Consider the following 17505-nt stretch of genomic DNA (forward strand, 5'->3'; position numbering starts at 1 on the left):
CGCCTTCAACACCATCCAGCCTCTGCTCCTTAGGGACAAGCTGACAGAGATGGGAGTAGATTCATACCTGGTAGTTTTGGCGCCCGGACGTGGGGCAAGAGATGGCCGGTCGACTCCTCCAGTGAGACCATTTCAGTGATCCGTCTTACCAGCGGACTGCCGTCAACTTGAGTACTCCGGCAGCAGAGCATGCAGCTCCGGCAAAAGTTAGGACTGCCCTGTCCTGAAAGAGTTCTTGCGTGAGGAGCCCCTGGTCTCCTCTTTGCTACATCCACAGTGACTGAACGGATTTCCAGACAGAGCTTGCACACTTCCAGGCTGGGGTAAGCACCGGGGAATTTCCGAACATTTTTTTTATTTATTTTCTAAATTACGGGAGGGCGAGTTTCCTGTTGACCGTCTAGTCATATTCATATCTCAACGGGTTGCTTAAGGTGATGGAGACTTGACCCAAGCAGTTTGACGCATACGAAAGGTCTGACGAAAGGATACTGGCCTCACCCATATCCTAGACTCGGCTGGACGTATTGATGTAGTATTCTGCTGAACCGAATCGGACACGAAGTCACCTGAGCTGGAATCCGGGGATGTGAGCGGACAGGCTAACGGGACGAGTAACGGGGTGGTATATATATATGGAAACATAAACAGAAAAAGAGCACAGATTGCAGGATTGCTGTTAGGACGGAATAAATAAATCTACATACTAATAGGAATACCGTGTTCTCCTGGGAACTGGGACAGGACCGATAGTTGGGTGTCTCCCCTTGGGACTAAAGAAGGGAACAGTAAGGGAATAGTGAGTGGCACACTTAATACCTCGCTGATTCATACGTACAAGGGATTAGACGAATCAGTATATAGTTGGAAAATTAAATACAGGACCCGGGAGGGCAAGGGGACATAATGGGAACTTATAACAGTAAGCCTGTTAATCGCCGCACAGGGGGATCAAAATCATTAACGCTGGAAGAATTATTTTCGGAGGATCAACAGACGCCCCGTAAAAATGGGTCTCCTAGGAAATTTATAGAAAAGAAGACAGGTTTAGATTTCAAGAAGGCATGTAGGAAATGGAATAGACAGAGTGGTGGGCGTTGGCCGATAGAGGGGACAGTAGATGCAAGTGAAATACAGGAAGCTAGGAAGATCCTGTGTAGGAATAAGCAGGGTTGTTATAATAGTGGACCGTATCGAATGGATATGTTCGATAGATGGGAATTAGTAATAAAAGACAGAAATTTAGAAGCAGTACAGAAACAGAATGAATTGTTGCGGGCAAATGAGGGAAAGGCTAAAAAGGAGAAAGAGGAATTACTAATTACATTACAGAAAGTTCAGACAGGCACTGAACCACAGGCAGACGGGAGGAAAAGGAAGAATAATCCAAATAAAGACCCCCTTTATCCTATTATTTGTTCCCCTCCTCAGTACCAACCTCAGGCACCTCCATTATCCCCTCCTCTATCCCCCATTCCGACTGCCCCCCCTGCACTACAACTGGCAGAAGTTTCCCCTGATGATCCCCCAGGCACAGATCACTATGACCCCTCTACCCATCGTGATGACCCACCCTGTACTAGACAAACCCCCGTCTCCAAATGCACTCGCCCAATCCCCATTATAACCCTGCCCATCCAGCCGGACCCCAAAATCCCACAACAGTTATGATAAATCGGAACTGGGACATCCAAGAACTAAAGGATGTCGTGAATGCACTTCCAGATCCAAAGGAAGTAGGGGCGGCTCAGTGCCTCACATTTCCTTAGCTAAATCACGCACTGTTAAATGGGGGGAAATAGGACCATGGGTAGAAAAATGCCTTGAAAGAACAGACTGGTTACAAGTTACTCCAGGTATTTTTGATACTCCTGACCATTTAATAACTAAAGTGGTGCTTCAAACTGATTTTTTAGTACATCGCGCTTTGTGCCATCCTTCCTCTTTTGCTTGTTCATTGCAAACCACTTTCCCTTCTTGGCTCTCTATGCTCCCTGATTCACTATGGTCCCAGGGAAAGAATGATTATGGAAGGATAGCCCATTGTGAGCCTCTGGTGATCCACCCGAAATCCTCCTTCCGCCCGCACCGTGCCCAATATCCTCTGTCTCCCGAAGCAGAGGCTGGCATCTCCGCCGTACATTCCGATCTCGTCAAACGCGGTGCCATTATTCCAATTGAATACTCTCCAGTCAATTCCCCCATTCTACCTGTAAAAAAGGCTGACGGTTCATGGCGTTTCGTACAAGACTTGCGACAAGTAAATTCTGCCATCTTCCCTAGGGCCCCTATCGTCCCTAATCCTTCCACTATCCTCTCTACTATCCCTCCTTCCGCTCGGTACTTCTCCGTTATTGACCTAGCTAATGCTTTCTTTTCTATCCCTGTACACCCTGATTCTCAATTTTGGTTTGCTTTTACTTTCCAAAACCGCCGTTGGACATGGACCGTCATGCCTCAGGGATACACTGAAGCCCCTTGTGTATATGGACAAGCTCTTGCCCAAAATTTAGAAGGCTTTTGGCCGGACAGAGGTAGTACATTGATACAGTATGTAGATGACATAATGATATGTAGCGCTACGGAAGATGATTGTACAAAAGATACCCAGAAATTGTTGCTGTTTTTGGGGGACAATGGCCATAAAGTTTCTAAAGTTAAGCTGCAGCTAATCAAAACAACTGTAAAATATCTAGGTCATGACATTACGTATGGAACAAGAGCTCTCTCTAGCGATCGCATTACAGCCATCCAAAATCTTCCTTGACCGGTCACAAAACAACAGGTTATGTCTGTTTTAGGTATTCTGGGCTACTGCAGACAGTGGGTTCTAAATTTTACTGAAAGAGCACAGCCGTTGCAACAATTGGCTAATACTCCTGGCATCCCCCTTTCTGGCCAGGTCCAACGGAATGAACAGGCTGAGAAGGCTCTCTGTAACCTAAAAACTGCTCTTCTATCTGCGCCCGCGCTTGGTTTGCCTGATCATTCTCGTCCATTCACTTTGTTCGTGGACGAAAAGCAGGGATTTATGAATGCAGTACTGACGCAACAACATGGAGATAAACAAAGACCGGTGGCTTATTTTTCTAAAAAACTGGATCCAATGGCCGCAGCACTTCCTCCGTGTCTTCGTGCTGTGGCTGCAACAACAGAAGCTGTATTAGCAAGCACGGATGTAGTTCTCATGAGCCCCCTAACAGTTAAAGTGCCTCACGCTGTACATTCTATCCTAGTACAAGCCAAAACTTCACATCTCACTACTGCTAGGGCAATACACTATCAGAATGTACTCTGTACTTTGTCAAATGTTACAATTGAAAGATGCTCCACTTTAAATCCAGCCACTCTTCTCCCAATTAACAACGAAGGAGAACCACATAATTGCCATGATGAAATAGCAAAGGTTGTAAAACCTAGAGTAGATCTACAGGAAACACCTTTAGAAACTGGAGAAATGATTTTTGTGGATGGATGTTCCTTGCGATTGAAAAATGGAGCACCCTCAACCAGTTACGCAGTGGTCCAAGGGGACCGCCTGCTGGAAGCAAATCGAATTCCATCAAGCTTGAGTGCACAAGCAGCTGAACTCGTAGCACTCACTCGAGCATGTCAGCTGTCCGAAGGGAAGATCGTAACAATTTATACGGATTCCAGGTATGCTTTTGGAGTCTGCCATGATCATGGAGCACTATGGAAACTAAGGGGATTTAAGACCAGTACTGGCAAACCCATCCAACATCAGAAATTGATCGAATCCCTTTTAGAAGCTATAACCAAACCATCGAAGCTAGCGATTGTTAAATGTCAAGCTCACACAGGAAAACAGGATCCTGTTAGCAAAGGAAATGAATTAGCTGACCACTTTGCTAAAGAGGCTGCATATAATAACACACCAATTTCTTTATTCCAACAGAGAAATGACCAGGACCCTGATAATCAAATTATTTCTTTACAGAGTGCAGCCACGGATATCGAAAGGAGAAAATGGTCCAAAGAAGGGTCCCTCTCTGATGGAGTCTGGACTCATAAACACACTAACAAACCTTTTCTCCCAAAAGCCTCTTTCCCAGGAATGGCAGAAATCGCCCATGGCCTCGATCACGCAGGTAGAGATGCCATGGTTCGAGATGTTGAAAAACATTAGGAAGCTGTAGGTTTCTCTACATATGCAGAGCAATTTTGCAGACGCTGTGCAATATGTCAAAAGTTTAATGTGGGAAAAGGTACCCAGGTAAGTCCCGCCGTTACCCCTAATCCAATGGGTCCGTTTGAACACCTCCAAATGGATTTCATTGAACTAACCCCGTCTAAAGGGTACCGATATTGTCTTGTGATTGTCGATGTGTTCTCCCGATGGGTAGAGGCTTTCCCTTCAAAACACAACGATGCCAAAACAGTAGCTAAAGCACTAATTAAAGAGATTATTCCAAGATGGGGTATCCCTCAAAAGTTACAAACAGATAATGGCACTCATTTTGTGAACTCCGTTATAAATGAATTAACCACCTGGCTCCAAATTAATGTGCACCATTATTGTAAATACCATCCCCAAAGCGGAGGCATCGTAGAACGATGCAATGGCACTTTAAAAGCTAAACTCGCAAAAATTTGTGAACAAACTAATTTATCATGGCCGGATGCACTACCCTTAGCTTTAATGGGACTAAGGGGACGGACACACCGACAACTGGGACTATCGCCGTTTGAGATTCTGACCGGACGTCCCATGCCCATTGGCATGGTTGTAGGAAATGTGAGTTTGCATACTGTGGACAATGATCTTCTCTCTAGTCTTGCAGGTCTCCGAACCTCGTTGAAGGAAGTCCACCAGCAGGTTAATCAAGCCTGGAGGACCAGCCCACCTTCTAAGGATTTACCAATTCCCTTGGGCACCTGGATCTTGGTTCGAGATACTCGGAGGAAACACTGGCATCAGCCTAGGTGGAGAGGACCATTCCAAATTCTTCTATCCACACCACATGCCGTGAAAGTTGAAGGACTGCCTGCCTGGATCCACGCATCGCATTGCAAGAAATGGCTATCTTAAAAATACTTTTTCTGTTGACTGTTACCCGCACCCTCTCGGGCTACCCAAGGATGGGTGGTGATCTTTATCTTTATAAGGTAAAACAGAACCAGAATCAGAGATACCCGAATATCACAGTCACACAGGGACTCACCACTTCAGTGCAAATTGATTGAGTCGGACGACAAGAACAATGGACCTGGTCTGATAAATATGTTTGTGTTTCAGCTCCTACGGATTACGAAGACTGGTGCAGTCGGTGGGGTTTAGTTTTTGCAAATACAGGGTCAGATGACTGGGGATATTCTCCTTATAAAAGCCTGCAATACAGCTTGAAGACCCGATTCTCTATAATTAAGGGGCATGCCGTTACTAAATGTGATGAGAATCAATGTAACTCTCTAATTATTACGCTTAAAAACCCTACTGTTCATGATACTGGCACTTATATTCTTGGGGCTTATGTCTCAGGAACTGACCCCTTAGGAAAATTTAATATTAGAGTACAGGACCACCTTCCTTCGCCCTCCAACGTTTCCTTTGAAACCTCCACCCCCACCACCATTCCTTTACCTGACGATTCGGCCCCTATAGTTCGCGTGTTAAATCTAAACACTTTAACAAGCACCTTTTCAGTAGAAACTGGTTATGGGGATCAGAATAGATGGTTGCAGTGGGTTCTCTATTCAGCTAAGCAAGTTAATCGTTCTCATTGTTACGCGTGCGCTGCAGCCCGTTCCCATTTAGCTACAGTCCCTTTCCCATTATCTAACATTTCTGACCCCGCGGGGTTGCCCTGCCTTCTGTACTTATTCACTACTTCTAAGAAACCCCTCTCTGGTTCAAAGTGTTCTAATCTATCTATTCTTTTTCCCCCCACCCGTCACATGACTACCCCTATGTTTCAAACTCATGATACATGTTTCAAATCTAATGGAACGACATGGGTAGGAGAATTACCATTTTCTTTCTGTTCTCAAACTTTTCAGGTCAACTTTTCTCTGAATACCGTTCTGTCTTCCTTTCTCCTCTCCCAAACCACTCCTAGGTGGATGCCACCCTTCCCCCTAACTGGTCTGGTACCTGTGCTCCAGTCCAATTAGTAATGCCTTTTAGACTTCTATCCTTACCTCCCTCTCACTCCCCATATTATTCCACCCCTCCTTTTTATTTCCGACATACCCGCTCCCTTTTCCATATGCCTACTAATATCTCCTTACATGGCCCTGGAGTATACATAGATGCTATTGGAGTCCCCAGGGGTGTCCCAGACAGATTTAAAGCTAGGGATCAAGTTGCTGCCGGTTTTGAATCTATTATACCCCAAATTACTATTAATAAGAATGTTGACTGGATTAATTACCTTTATTATAACCAACAACGTTTCCTTAACTTCACCAAAGACGCTATTGAAGGCATACATGAACAGCTTGACCGTACTTCTCTGATGACTTGGCAAAATCGTCTAGCCTTGGACATGTTACTTGCGGAAAAGGGAGATGTCTGTGCTATGTTTGGCGATGCTTGTTGTACATATATTCCTAATAATACCGCGCCAGATGGATCAATAACTCGTGCATTGGCAGGCCTCACTGCTCTCTCTAATGAACTTACCACTAATTCTGGCATTATAAATCCCTGGGATCAGTGGTTTGCATCCTCCTTCGGATCCTGGGGACAATGGATAAGATCTGTTTTCATTTCTTTGGTTGTGGCATTTTGCCTCCTCCTCCTGGTTGGTTGTTGTATTATCCCTTTGTTTCGCTACATAATATCTAAGTACTTTACTGCCTCTATGGAAAGGGCATATATGCTACATGAGGAGCACATGTCTCGTATAGCTTCTTCCATTTTCTCCTCCCCATCCCCTTTTTCCCCCCCTTCCCCTTCATCAACCATTTCAATTTAATTATACTGCCCACATCATTTTGTTCAAAAAGGGAGGAGTGTAAAAACATAAAATGATGTAATTGAACAAAATGTATGTGTGTAAGTACAGAAAATAGGACAGAATGATCAAACTTGTTTGTGTTTTGCGTACGTGACAAAAAGCATATATACTTTCTGGAAGTTTTCTTTCAATGATGTGTGTGACAAGAAAATATACCTTTAGGGTAAGGACTTTACCAATTGGAATAATACAAAATGAGTCAGGACGCTATTTTTATTGCTTACGTGGTCAACGATCAGGAGACTAGAAAGGTATAAAAGAGCAAGGACATCTGCGCTCGAGGCAGATGAAGTGCGGTGTCCTAGGACTGTGTTTCTCTGTCATTTTACCCTTGTCTGGTATGTATCAATAAAAGGTTTTTACTAATTTTAATTTCTTCTCTGTCTTCAGTCACAAAAAGTGTCCACAGTAGCATGGATCGTGGACTATCTTACAAACAGACCTCAGTATGTGCGTCTCGGGAACTGCAGGTCTGACATTGTGGTCAGCAACACAGGAGCGCTGCAGGGGACTGTACTTTCTCTGGTCCTGTTCAGCCTATATACATCGGACTTCCAATACAACTCGGAGTCCTGCCATGTGCAAAAGTTTGCTGACGACACTGCTATCGTGGGCTGCATCAGGAGTGGGCAGGAGGAGGAGTATAGAAACCTCAACAAGGACTTTGTTAAATGGTGCAACTCAAGCCACCTACACTTGAACACCAGCAAAACCAAGGAGCTGGTGGTGGATTTTAGGAGGCCCAGACCCCTCATGGACCCCGTGATCATCAGAGGTGACTGTGTGCAGAGGGTACAGACCTATAAATACCTGGGAGTGCAGCTGGACGATAAATTGGACTGGACTGCCAATACTGATTCTCTGTGCAAGAGAGGACAGAGCTGGCTATACTTCTTTAGAAGACTGGCGTCCTTCAACATCTGCAATAAGATGCTGCAGATGTTCTATCAGATGGTTGTGGCGAGCGCCCTCTTCTACGCAGTGGTGTGCTGGGGAGGCAGCATTAAGAAGAAGGACGCCTCACGCCTGGACACACTGCTGAGGAAGGCAGGCTCTATTGTTGGCGTGGAGCTGGACGGCTTGACATCTGTGGCGGAGTGACGGGCACTCAGCAGGCTCCTATCAATAATGGAGAATCCATTGAACAGTATCATCTCCAGACAGAGGAGCAGCTTCAGCGACAGACTGCTGTCACTGTCCTGCTCCACTGATAGACTGAGAAGATCATTCCTCCCCCAAACTATGCAACTCTTCAGTTCCACCCGGGGGGGTGAACATTATTCAGTTATTGCCTGTTTTTACCTGCATTTTTTATTACTCTTTAATATTAGTTTTTTGTATCAGTATGCTGCTGCTGGAGTATGTGAATTTCCCCTTGGGATTAATAAAGTATCTATCTATCTATCTATCTATCTATCTATCTATCTATCTATCTATCTATCTATCTATCTATCTATCTATCTATCTATCTATCTATCTATCTATCGCAACAATTTATGTCCTAAAAGGATTAAAATGCTTAAAAAAGGCAGAAGTAGCTCTTACAATATGGACAAAGTGAACCAGCAAAACCTTAATGGACCTCCTTGATAGAGATGAGTGCAAAGAACCACACAGAAGAGAGCCATTACAGAGGATGTTTATAAACAGCACTGAATACATCCTAATATTTAAGGTAGGCGCGACTGTGTAATCTACAAATGAATTGTCAATTCCTGTTTTATTCCAGAGTTTAGGAGTCTGCCACGATGCCCTCAGTTGTGAGAAGCAGATCATAGAATGGTTGAAATAGTTTACTGTCAAATAATGCAAAGAGTACGCGACAGGGCATCGTGGCGGATGTTAGCCGACCTGCTGGCCAACCACAAGCGTTACCTGGTAGGTAACCACCCATACAATCAGATTGTGACACAGACTACGAATGCAATGAATGTAATTACCCCGATCTACATGCTGTCAAATAAATGAACCACACGCCGTGGCGCAGCGTTAGGGGCTTTGCCTCTAGCGCGGACGTCCGAGGTTCAATTCCCCGAGAGGGGGTGCAGTGAGTGTGTACGCCTGATGAGCCAAGAATTACGGCGAAACATGTGTTGCGTACTCTTTGCATTATTTGACAGTAAACTATTTCAACCATTCTATTATCTGCTTCTCACAACTGAGGGCACCGTGGCGGATGTTAGCCGACTTGCTGGTCAACAACAAGCGTTACCTGGTAGATAACCACCCATACAATCAGATTGTGACACAGACCACGAATGCAATATATATATATATATATATATATATATATATATATATATATATATATATATATATATTACATACAAATCAAATGATTTACAGAACTATACATGACAAGGGCATCTTCAGAGCAAAGATAATGTATGATTGACACAGTTTGCTGGCTCGTTTTGTATCTCATTATTGTTTGGCTGCTAACCAACAAAAAAAGAAACAACGAATGGGCCTGCATCTTAAATAGCAAATGAACTAAAGTAAAGGGGAAATAGTTCAACAGCAGCACAAAATGGTCATTAATTAAGAAAAGGGTTAGAATGAAAACCTGCTGCAACAGCACCACTCCCGGACCAGAGTTGGAGACCCCCTGCTGTGGAGGATTTGAGAGAAATCCAGGAGGTAACTTCAGCACAAGTTAGCAAGAGAGTGTTTCCATCCATCCATTTTCCAACCCGCTGAATCCGAACACAGGGTCACGGGGGTCTGCTGGAACCAATCCCAGCCAACACAGGGCACAAGGCAGGAACCAATCCCGGGCAGGGTGCCAACCCACCGCAGGACACACACAAACACACCCACACACCAAGCACACACTAGGGCCAATTTAGATTTGCCAATCCACCTAACCTGCATGTCTTTGGACTGTGGGAGGAAACCGGAGCGCCCGGAGGAAACCCATGCAGACACGGGGAGAACATGCAAACTCCACGCAGGGAGGACCCGGGAAGCGAACCCGGGTCCCCAGGTCTCCCAACTGCGAGGCAGCAGCGCTACCCACTGTGTCACCGTGTCGCCCGAGAGAGTGTTTGAAGTTGTGAAATGTGCAAAAAGTACAAATAAGCGTAAGGGTACATGTGATCTGGATCCAGAATTACTAGTGAATAGATTTTGCCCCCTTGGCTTGGGGCTTGAGACCCCCACATACACATGTAGACAGAAAAAAATGCAGAATAAAAAGAGGGTATGTGGCAGTCATTATCAAGTACCGTTGAGTGTTATGCGTGCATACAATGAACAGCCACTCATATTTTAGGCAACAAATACCAGGATTGGAATGAAAGAAACACTTTAGAAGTGTGAGACGTGCTGCTGTGGCCACAAGGGGGCATCTCACAACCCCCAAACCCTTGTCATAAGTCCTCAAAACTCAAGTTTTGGGTTCAAAAGGCTTTATTAATTATTATTATTATTATTATTATTATTATTTTAATTTCACGATATACCCTTACACTTTTTTTTCTTTTCATTGAAATCAACACCAACACAATTCCTTCTCCTCTGTGTTTTTCCTTCTTCTCCATATTTCTCAGGCAAGGTTTGTCCTCCTCCTCCTCCTCTCCTGACCATGACTTGCCACAGTGAAGCAGAGCAGTTCCTTTTTAACCCGGATCCAGGAGTAAATCTGGTACAGCAACATTGCCATCAGGAAGAACTTCAGAGCTTGTTGAAACTTTCTTAGGACAGTGAAGCATCATTTTAGCAACTCTCCCTGGTGGAGTGGCTGAGTTAGTTTATTATGTTTTATTTTAGTGAACATTCTCAAAACTATGGATTTTTTTATACTGAAATGCTTTTGTTTTGTATAGTGTGAATTTTGTTTAATATGAATGCAATCAGTGTATCTTTTGTATAATAGTTCCTGTTTACCTGTTGTAGCGGGGGGGGGCTTTAATTGATGAAACACCCACAGGACGCACATGCAGCATAACAGCAGACTCCCGGCAAAAGCTGGACGATGCTGTTGCAGGTAAGACACTTCTCTATGCTCTCTTTCTCTCGTGTAAGCTAACAAGTTTTGAAATTGTGCATTCTGTCTCAAGCTGCATAGAAACATCACATCATGTGGTTATTGATGTATCTTGAGGTTCTGTCGTCACTTTTTGTAGGCAGAAATTGATTTTAAAAAGTGTTTAATTTGACGGAGGTCTAGACTCATTAGCATATTGTTTGGCTTGCTAGGAGACTGAGAGAGCCTGTCAGTGCGTGTGTTGACTGTGCCCCTTACTGATTGTCTTATAGGTATGTTACAACGTTAATAATACCCCTTCATTGTTATTGTTCATATGCATTTGTTAAATTTGTATGGTTTTGAAAAGGTTAATTTGGATAACAAAAAGTATTTATTTTTATGGAACACATATTTTGTTTAGAAGGAGATATTTTGCACTTGTTTGACCAGGATTTGATTTCTGTTGAAATGTATTTGTTTCATTTGGTGTTAATTTCGTTTTCATTGTATTTATATATACAATATAATATATATATATAAAAGCTAGACAATGCTATAGCAGGAGACTGAGAGAGAGCTTGTCGCTGCATGTGTTGACTGTGCCCCTTACTGCTTGTCTTATAGAATAAACGGCAGAATCTGGATATTGGTGTATCTGTCTTCCTTCAAAGCATCAGCAGCCATTTTAAAGCTGCTACAGTGGCACCCAAACACTATAACAAGACCACCCAATGGGACAGCTCCCATACTGCTCTGCAGGTGTAGAAACAGAACTCCCATCAGATTAGTGCTGCTAGGGAAACACATGACCCCATGAGGCAGCATCCCAGCTAGGAACAAAAACACCATCCATCCATCCATCCTCTTAAGCTATCCACTACAAAGGCCTCTAAGCTGGTTAAGAAGACATTTTCCACTCCAGAAAGGATGCCAATCCATGCATGTCCTTTACACTGATTTAAAATTAAACATGCTATCAAATTTCATAATGGAAAAAATAAAAGTTGTTTGCAGTGAGAAGACGCAGAGAAAAGTTAAAAGAATGAGAGGTGGGAACAGAAAGTGTTTGAAACCTAATGCTGTTGAATGAAGGAGGCTGTAGAACATCTGTGCCTGCAACACACTCTAACATCAGACGGAAAGGAAAAGTAGAGGACATGGGAAGGGCAAGCATTTTACACACACATCTCTGCAAAGTGGCCTAAATAAATTCCAAATCTAGACCTCAAAGTAACTGATGGCGGTTTTTAGAAGTCAGTGTTCAGTAGATGCAACTTTGTCAGCCATGATAGTCTGTGCGTACAGGTCTCTATCTATGAGTGTACTGCCTTTATCAAGTCCAGCCACAAATTCTCAAGTGGAATAAGATCTGGGGCCTCATGCATAACGCCGTGCGTAGAATTCACACTAAAACATGGCATAAGGACAAAAGCAGAAATGTGTGTATGCACAAAAAAATCCAGATGCATAAATCTGTGCGTTCGGCAACTTCCACTTTCTTCCACACAATAAATCCCGGTCAGCGTGAAAAGTAGCGCACGCACCTGCTGCCACTTCCCCAACTCCTTTCAGAATTACGCCTCTTTGAATATGCAAATCAATATAAATAGCCCTTAAGCTCAGCGTTCTGTGAAAAGGTAATGGCAAAAGCATGGGGGGAAATAAAAGAATTTCAGTGAAAACCATGTAGAGGCAAGGAAAAATGTACTATTTATTGGATTAAACAGTGGTATAAACAACCAAAGGAAGTTGTTCGAGTGACGTAGCGTGTCGGAGAAACTCGAAAGCTCAAGTTCACAAAGTTGCACAGTGCCCGAAATAAAAAAAGAAGTTGCCAGATATTAAAATTGCCGTGAAAAGGCGAGTCGTAGCCCACCGTCTGAGAGTCATATGAAAGCTTATTAGAGTACGGAGAAAAACAAATAGGCACACAGTGGGGAAAAAAGCATGAAATGTCAACTTTAATCTCAAAATTTCCACTTTAATCATGTTTATTTTGTCATTAAAGTAGAACATCATAAACTTCATCTTAAAATCCCTTAATTTACTAGATTCTCAAATCCCATCGTAACTAAAGTAGCACGTTAAATGCTTTGTTTTGTATGTGATCTTCTATGTGCTATATGTGTGTGAATCACTACGTGCTTCTTAAACGGGCTTTCTCTTCCTCTGACAGGAAACAGAATCCATTACATTCGTGATATTACATCTCTACGAATAATTAAAATACTGAGATGTACACTTGATATCATTTTCATGATGATAGGAATTAAAGCATGTTATTAAACATGGGAACATGGTGGTGCAGTGATCGTTCATGCCTCACACAAGATGCTTGCTGCGCCATGCGCGACCTTCAATTAAATACTTTATTGCAGCAGTACTGTCACTTTCAAATGTACTAACCCCCAATTCCTGTCCTTACTTTTCTTTCTCCAAATACCCAATCGCCACACAATCAGCTCTGTAATAGACGTTAAGCCATCTGTAAGCTTAGAATGCCGATTCTTCAAAACTTTTAAGGAACATTGAAATATCTTCGTAGTGCATGTTTAATTATTCTATCCATCTATCATTCCAGTGTTGCGCCAACCCCAGCAAGAATACAGCACAAGGCAGGAACAATCCGTGAATGAAGCGTCAGCTCCTAGCTAGCGCTGCAGCACCGTGTCCTCACATGTTTAATTATTAACAACATAGATTATTTAAATTAAGTTAAAGTTTTATTTGTATAATAAACATTTTGCTGCATTTCATCTTAAAAATGATATCGTCATCACATGTAAATATGCGCTTTATAAAGTGGCTCAGGTTGTGCAATATTATAACCATATCGCAAGTTTACAGTGAGGTAATTGTACTTATAAGTACAAACAGTTCTACAAGGAGCACTTGATGGACTGATTGAGTGCATTTATAGTTCTTGGGATGAAACTGTTTCTGAACCGTGAAGTCCGTACAGGAAAGGCTCCAAAGTGTTTGCCATATGATAGCAGTTCAAATAGGCAGCATGGCTGAGGCAGCGTGTGCTTGATGCTGTATACCAATAATTCTCCTTCTGATCAGCTGCTCCGAGTGGTGCAGTGAGAGTAATATAGAAAAAGATGATCTGTTGTCGCAGCCCCTAACAGGAGCAGCTGAAAGAAGAAGAAGAAGGTGCAGTGAGAGTAACAACATTAAAGCAGTTATGGTATTTGGAATAGTTTGACCATTCTGTGGAGCATTATATTGTTACTGGTTAATTACAATCAGATGCATTAAACGAATAAACAATATGTGGTTAATTTCAGTGTATTTATAAAGCTGCTTCAGGGATGTGGATCTAAAAAAGAAAGAGAAACCACACTGGAACAGTAGCATTGCTTTGACGCTGGGTGCTGCCAGTTTGCAAAACTGAGTGGAGAACTTGCGTACGTCAAGCATTTAGGTACCATGAAAATGTGCATGGCTTTATGCCAAGTTTAGGTTGTATACATCGCGATTTGAGCATGAAAACATTTTGTGCGTACGCACCGTTTGTACATGAGGCCTCTGGACTTGGTCACTTCACATTGGTGGTTTGAAGCCATTCATGTGTAGCTTTGGCTTTATGTTTGGAGGGGTCTTTGTCTTGCCGGGCATGCTTTACGCTGGTGATAATGTGCAGTAGTGTTCAAACATGGCATTTATCCTGATAGCCAAAAAGACCAACTTTGGTCTCATCAGACCATAGAACCTTCTTCCAGCTGACTTTTCACAAATGTTATCCAAGATGTCATGTTTATATTTTTTCTTTGTTTTTATCCCATTAAGCTTTGACTGGTGAAGCACCTGTGCACAGCTGTGTCTACACAGAGTCTCTAATCTGAACTACTGTAGCTTTTAACTCCTTCAGAGTTCTCGTTGGGTTCTCAGAGAATTCTTGGTGGCCTCCCTCATTAATCTTCTTCTTGTGTGATCACTCACTTTTTGAAGACAGCCTGATCTTTGCAGATTTCTAGTTGTGCCGTAATTTTTCTATTTCTTAATGACTGGTTTAACTAGACTCCGAGCATATTCAATGACTGTCATTTTCTTGTCTCCATCCCCCTGAGTTTTGCTTTTCAAGGAATTGCATTGTATAGGTGAGACCACCATACTAACCCAACACAAGTTGGCCCTCCTTGATGCTGAAATTATTATTAGAAAGTATAAAAAAAAGAAAGTAAAGATCGCAGTAGCACAAACAAATGGAAATTATTACTCGAAAAGGAGAAAATAATCACCACGGACCAGGTGTCACTGAAAAAAAAGCAGGATAAAGCAAGGTCAGAAATAAAAGACATAGTAGAAAGCAAAGTAAAATGTCATAAAGAGGTTAAAAAACAAGGGGGCCACACACATGCAGAGCAGGTTAGAGATAATGAAAACTGGAATTTAAAAGCCTCAAAAAAAAAACGTAGGCACGATACACATGCAGAGCAAGATATGTGAAAGCTGAAAAAAACGACAGTGTCAAAACAAAGAAAGTAAACATTGCATTAGCGCAAAAAAGAGAAATTATTACTCAGAGAAATAATGAAAAGGCAAATAGGGATCAAATATATGGACATAGGTGATATGTCAGAAGTATGTATATATTGTAAGGCTTTGAAATTTAAGTCAAGAGAATTTCAAAAACGGAGTTTACCTCACGTGCATTTATTGGTTACTTTGCAAAGAAAATTATTACCTGCTGATGATATGGATTGTTTTGTCTGTGCTGAAATTCCAAACAGAGAAACCTATCCTGAATTATGGTACAAAGTCATAAACACATGTCTCACTGACCTCATTGAAAAGATTCAGCACACTGGGACTCGGAAGATTCCAAATATTGTTTTTACAGAAGTTCAGAAATAAAAGTGAAACTAAAGAAATAGCAACAATTCAAAGAAAAAAAAATCTTAAAAGTGTGTATCTGGAAAAACAAAAATGGCGGTTGGCGAGCAAAGCCCCCTAGTGTGTGTATGTATATATATATATATATATATATATATATATATGAGAGAGAGAGAGAGAGAGAGAGAGAGATTATCTTCTCTGCACAGCTTTTCATGATATACACAGTTATTTTCATTTAGTTACGAGTCCATCCTTGCGCTCCTAATTGCTTAGCTATTTCTTTTTATTGCCAGTATGCTATCACTTGAGAATACGTTCTATTTTAGTGCAGTCAGCTTCTAAGCAGGACTCATTTTTGAATGTATTTAGTGGGCAGCATCAGCCTGAAAATGACGAGTATTAGAGAAGAATCATTTGCACAGGCAGAACTCCAATACGACATCTCTTTACGCTCCTTAAAGGAGCCACTGATGGTGGATTGTTTTCAATAATCAGAACACTTATAGGGCTTCTCTCTAGCTTGAGTTTTTGTGTGAATCTGTAGCAAGTCATTGTAAGCAAATACTTTGTTGCTTTCAGGTCAACAACATGGTTTCCCAAACATGACTTGCTGTGCTTACTGTCAAAATGGCATTGTGGTGAAGTGAGGTCCATGGCTGGTGGGTGCATTTTAAATAAATAATTGTAGCTCTCGCGTGGGGGAGTGGCAGAGTGGCATGATCGGTTCCCATGCAAGATGCAGAAGTTGACGGCCCTGCACTCAGTGCACAAGTGCAGGATCACCCACAACCCTAACTGGTGCCAGGAGCTGCTGATTGCCATACTCGTGCTACATCCTTGTTTTAAAAGGTAATGTGCAAGTGCAAGAGGGAAGAAAAGCAGATCAGAGGGTCGAGAAGAAAACAGACTGGCCAGTGACTGAGAGAAACAGACTCAAGAGACACAAAGGAGGTTAAAAGGAAAAGGAGGACAGAGAGGCAGAGATGGAGAGTGAGAGCGCCTGAGCTGAAGGGAGTGAGGCAGGTGGTCAGGAGTGAGCCTCAAGGCTGTGGGAGCTGGAGGCTGTGAAAAGGGCACTTTCTTGGGAGTAGGAGCAGCCATATTGATGGCGTCTCCCCGCAAGGGCCAAAGGTGAGCAGTGGGAGAGATGTATGGGGCTCGACAGAATGCCCTGCATACGACGTTGGAAAGGCGGCAGGGAACAGAACCCCAATATGAAGGTTGAGTGCTTAAAGGGAAGCACTAGGGCTTGCTCACTGTTTTTATGGATTGTCTTTGGTTTTTAATCTCATTGTTTATAATGGATAATTTATTGAGCTGTTTTTTAACCTCCACCACCACCTTTAAGTTTTTGGATTATTTATTTACTAGGGGGGGCAAGCTGCCCCAGCACCTTTGGTGCCCAACCCCCAGTTGCAGCCAGAATATTAGTAAAATCTGTAAATGTCTAAAAGAAAAATGATTTTTTATTGGAGTCAAAATCATGAAATGAGAATAAAATATTTACTTTCTTACCGATTGGAGTAGTCCCATTAAACTGTGGTCCACTATGCTCAGTGCATGACTTTCTTGATATTTTAGTTTATAAATTTAAAAATGGAATAAGAATCTGAAAATCCAACAACATCACATTAAAGTTTGATGATAAATTCTGAAAATAAACATATACACACACATATATATACAGTATAAATATATTATATATATATATAT

This window comes from Erpetoichthys calabaricus, chromosome 1, assembly GCF_900747795.2.
Source record: "Erpetoichthys calabaricus chromosome 1, fErpCal1.3, whole genome shotgun sequence".
NCBI classification, from domain to species: domain Eukaryota; kingdom Metazoa; phylum Chordata; class Cladistia; order Polypteriformes; family Polypteridae; genus Erpetoichthys; species Erpetoichthys calabaricus.